The sequence below is a fragment of the Myotis lucifugus genome, unplaced genomic scaffold (assembly GCF_000147115.1).
Source record: "Myotis lucifugus unplaced genomic scaffold, Myoluc2.0 scaffold_916, whole genome shotgun sequence".
Lineage (NCBI taxonomy): Eukaryota > Metazoa > Chordata > Mammalia > Chiroptera > Vespertilionidae > Myotis > Myotis lucifugus.
The window spans coordinates 67003-71805 of NW_005871964.1; positions in this window are offsets into that span (position 1 = coordinate 67003).

Consider the following 4803-nt stretch of genomic DNA (forward strand, 5'->3'; position numbering starts at 1 on the left):
GGGGGCTGGTTTCAGTCAAGAGTCGGGTGCGCGCAGAAGGTTTTCACCAAAATGAGGCTCTCTCATAATTTTTTGTTTGGTAAATCGCGTGTTCTCTTTCTTTTGAAATCAAAGGGGACGGGGGGGGGGGCTACAAAGACGGCATTGACCCCATAAGTGCCAGGGAAAGGAGGCTGGTGATTTTCCCAGGGTCTGAATTTGAAACCTCAGCCCTAGCCGGTTTGGCTCAGTGGATCGAGTGCCGGCCTGTGGATTGAAGGGTCCCAGGTTCGATTCCGGTCAAGGGCACATGCCCAGGTTGCAGGCTCAATCCTCAGTAGGGGGCATGCAGGAGGCAGCCGATCAATGATTCTCTCTCATCATTAATGCTTCTATCTCTCTCTCCCTCTCCCTTCCTCTCTGAAATCAATAAAAATATATATTTTTTAAAAAGAGCCTTAGCCGGTTTGGCTCAGTGGACAGAGCATCGGCCTGCGGACCAAAGGGTCCCGGGTTTGATTCCAGTAAAGGGCCAACGTGAGGTCACCGTTACCTGCGACTGGCTGAGGCAGGGCAACTGTAGACGCGTCCATGATGCTCTACTTCACACTCACTTGAGTTGTGGCCACACCAAAGCTCAGTCCAGGAAAGATGCCGGCTGGGGGGTTGCAAGCTGGTGTCCCCGAAGAGCTTTTTGCCTGGGTGGCAGTGTTGTTTTGGATTTTAGAATGTCTTCACGCTACTGGTCCAGCCACTCAACATTACTTTCTTGGGAATCTCCGGGGAAGCAACGCACGATGCAGTAAAGGTATAATTCCATTGTGCATCAATTATAGGGCCATGAGAGCTCCCAGAGAGCGCAGAGCACGCAGCGGGGGAGACAGACGGTCACCAAATAATTACAACTCGGCAATTACGATAATAGCAGCGCTGGGCTTCTGGGACGTTCCTGTGGGAACCCGGGGAGGGCGTTGCCAGCTCCAGCTGGGCCGGGTGGGAACCGGGGAGACTGTCCTACAGGAATGGCTTGTTCTTGCTCTGTCGGGGGTCCCCTCCGGACCCACTCAGAGAAGTCACTGCCCAGAGAAAGCCCGCCTAGAGTCCTTTAACATCTCTGACACCCTGTCCCTGGGTGCTGGTGCCATTTTGGGGCTCAGCCCACCTGGTTTTCCAGATGAACTAATAAATTCATAATTCTTTACCCCTTTTGGCCTAGTGCATTCCTCCTTTGGAGACCCTAACAGTCAGAAGTGACAGCTGTTATTTTATCCTGGCAAGGGCACATCTGGCTTTTATTCACGTGCAGGCATATATTTTACGCCTTTATAAACATGAAAGCGATGGAATTTTGCATTTTTTGTTGCTTTAACATTCATTCGCAAGCATTTCCCCCTGTTACCATGTAACACTTCATAGGCGGGATGGACTGATCCCCTGAGTCCATATGATTGAATTTGAAACCTCAGCCCTGGCTGGTTTGGCTTAGTGGATCGAGTGTCGGCCTGTGGATTGAAGGGTCCCAGGTTCGATTCCGGTCAAGGGCACATGCTCAGGTTGCAGGCTCAATCCTCAGTAAGGGGCATGTTTCTGATTGGAGAGGGCCTTCCTCCGAGTTGCAATTCAGGAACCTACGCTTCTTCCGTCCACAACAGGTGACTCCCAGGGTCACACTCTTCATCGGAATTCGCAGAAGGAAAAAGACTGCAAGCGACAAATAGGAGGTCAATATGGGCCAGACCTGGACAAGGCATGCTTGCTACTTCTGTTCACTTTTTTTAAAAAAATATATTTTATTGATTTTTTACAGAGAGGAAGGGAGAGAGATAGTTAGAAACATCAATGAGAGAGAAACATCGATCAGCTGCCTCCTGCACATCTCCTACTGGGGATGTGCCCGCAACCCAGGTACATGCCCTTGACCGAATTGAACCTGGGACCCTTGAGTCCGTAGGCCGACGCTCTATCCACTGAGCCAAACCGGTTTCGGCATGTTCACTTTTTTAAAAAATATATTTTTATTGATTTTAGAGAGGAAGGGAGAGGGAGAGAGAGATAGAAATATCAATGATGAGAATTATTGATTGGCTGACCCCTGCGCGCCCCCTATTGGGGATCGAGCCCGCAACCCAGGCATGTGCCCTTGGCCGGACTCGAACCTGGACCCTTCAGTCCACAGACCGACGCTCTAGCCATTGAGCCAAACCAGCTAGGGCTCTGCTCACGTTTTATTGGCCAGAACTTTGTCTCACGGCCACGCCAGACTGCCAGTGAAACGATTTGGCTAAAAGGGAATACTCGCGGTGCCGGTGCAACTAAACACTTCTCAAATACCATGTTTCTTCCAGCTGCAAAGCCCCTGTGTATTTAGAGCATTTCCCCCCGCCCCACAGCCTAGTTAGTCCCAGACTCCATTTCCCAGCATTCCCCCGCCCTCAAAGACCTTAAGCCCGGAGGAGCCGCAGTGTTTTCTGGCGCAGTGTTTTCTGGGAGATGTAGTCCAGCTGCGAAGCCGCTTTTAAAGCTCCAGGATTTACTATACTTCCAAGACAGCGACCGCGCCCGCGCATTCGGCGGCCGGCCGGAGGGAGGGACGGAGGGACGGAGGGACGGAGGGAGGGAAGGCCTGGTCACTCTTGGCAACCCGCGGGGACGCACAGGTGAGTCGCCGAGCGCGAGCGGTGGGTGAGGGCCAGGGCGGGCAGGGAGGCGGGCTCTCAGGGGCGGGATCGGGGTGGGCGGGGGCAGGGAGCTGTGGGCGGCGCCCCGCCACCTGCTGTCATTCGCCTGGTGTCCCCAGAACCCCTTGCAATCCGCGCTACTGGAACGACCTCAGCGCGCAGGAACCTGCCCCTGCTGTTTGCAGGAGTTCGGCCGAGGTCTCCCAGGTCACAGTGCTCATAAAAGGTTAACCTGGGGTCACGTTGGCCGGAGCGTCCCTGGGCACAGCCATGCCATTGGTCTCTGTTCTCATCTGAGCATCGCTACCCCTCTTTCTGGGTCTCTCATGTCTCTTTCTGACACCCCCCCCCCCACACACACACACACAGACACACTCCGTCTGTCTGGTTCTGTCTGCTGCTCTATCTCTGTGTGTCTGTCCATCTCCCTGAGCCTCTGGTCCCCTCTCTCTGGGTCTGTGCACACCCCCCCCCCCCCAAGAACCTCTGTGTTTTCTCTAACACAAGGTTATTTTCCTTCAAAATCATAGCACCATGAACACATCAGGAAATTAACCCGGATACAATACTATTAGCTAGTCTACATACCCCCTTTAAATGTTGCTAATTGTCCCAATAACGTTGTTAATGGCAAAAAACAAGCAAGCAAACAAACAAACAAAAAACCCACACAAACAAACAACTCTCGTATCACCCACCACATTGGTTGTCAGGTCTCTCTTGCCTCCGTTCGCTGGAACGGAGTTCCTCAGTCTTTCTTTGACCTCCATGACCTGGGCAGTTCTGAAGGCCACAGACCTGGTACTTCTGAAATGCCCCTCCGTTTAGATTTGCTTAGTGTTTCCTCGTGGGTAGATTCAGGTTGTGGGCTTCTGGCAGGAATACCTTAGGGGGGAGGCTGTGTCCTCATCAGATCAGGAGCCGGTGACCTCATTTTTAAACGTAAACTATATAGGTAGGTACATTGTTAGTAACTTAATTAAGGTACTCCTAAGGCTTAGGAAGAGCCACGCTCAAGGGGCCAAAGAGCCGCATGTGGCTCTCGAGCCGCAGTTTGCCAACCAAGGGCCTGGAACATAGGAAGTTCTCAGGAAATGTCAATTGATTGATATACTTGAGGGCTGAAGCCATCCCCATCCAGACCTGCGTGGTAGAAGGATAGTTTCCTCACTCCCTCGTTAACACTGTAGGTCATGCAGTTTTACATTTTGGCCAGATTGATAAGTAAAAAGAGTATATTTTTTTTTTCTCTTCTGGACCGAAACAGGAACTCATCATCCCTGACTGTGCAAAACCATTCTTACATCAACCCTTTCAAGTTCTGCCCTGCCCAGTTTTCCTTCCTTCCTTGTGCTCCAACATACTCACTCCATTAGGTTTTATGAGCACAGCACGCTCTTTTGTTGCGCAGCCACACTGCTTGAAGGTGTCTGCAATGAAGGGTGATGGTTGCTATGGAGACCACCCTTCATTTCCACAGTTGACGGTTGCCCTGGAGACGGACGCTGGCGCCGGTTAGTTTCCAGAATGCCGCCTGTCTAGAGGAAACGAACTGTGCAGCCTTCTCCTTTGCCATCCCGCCTCCTGAAGCCAGAAGAAGACTTTGACATCCGTGTACCCCTAGAGAGTCGCCCCGGACGCCAGGGCTCCTTCCAGCCTTTGCGGGCTACTGAGGATGATCGCCCTGAGAAGCTCGAATCCCACGGGGATCTGGGAAGTGTAGTTCATCAGGCGCAGAGCCAAGCCTCAATTGCCAGGTACTTGAGGACCCCCGTCTTTGGCCAGAAGAGCGGTTTCGGGGGCCAAGGCCACCTAACGAGATAGAGAGGCTCGGGAGGCTGGCGCAACAGCCGGGCACCCCCTTAAGGCTGGCTAGCTCGGGGCCAGAGGCCAGGCGGGGGCAAGAGTAGAGGCGGGGTAGGGAGGGTGGGGCGGGGCTATGAGCAGGGCTAGCGCGGGGATTGGCTGTAAACGCAGGAGGATTGAGCCAATGAAGCCGTAGTGCGCAGAGCGCGCTGATGTTCATTCTGAGGATGCTGGTACCCAGGATCCTTCTTAAGGCTTGGAGAAGATTGGGGTGTTGTGTCCAGGTCGGTCACTGACCTTCTCTTGCTCTTGGTTTGGGGACTCACTGGCTGAATTAAAT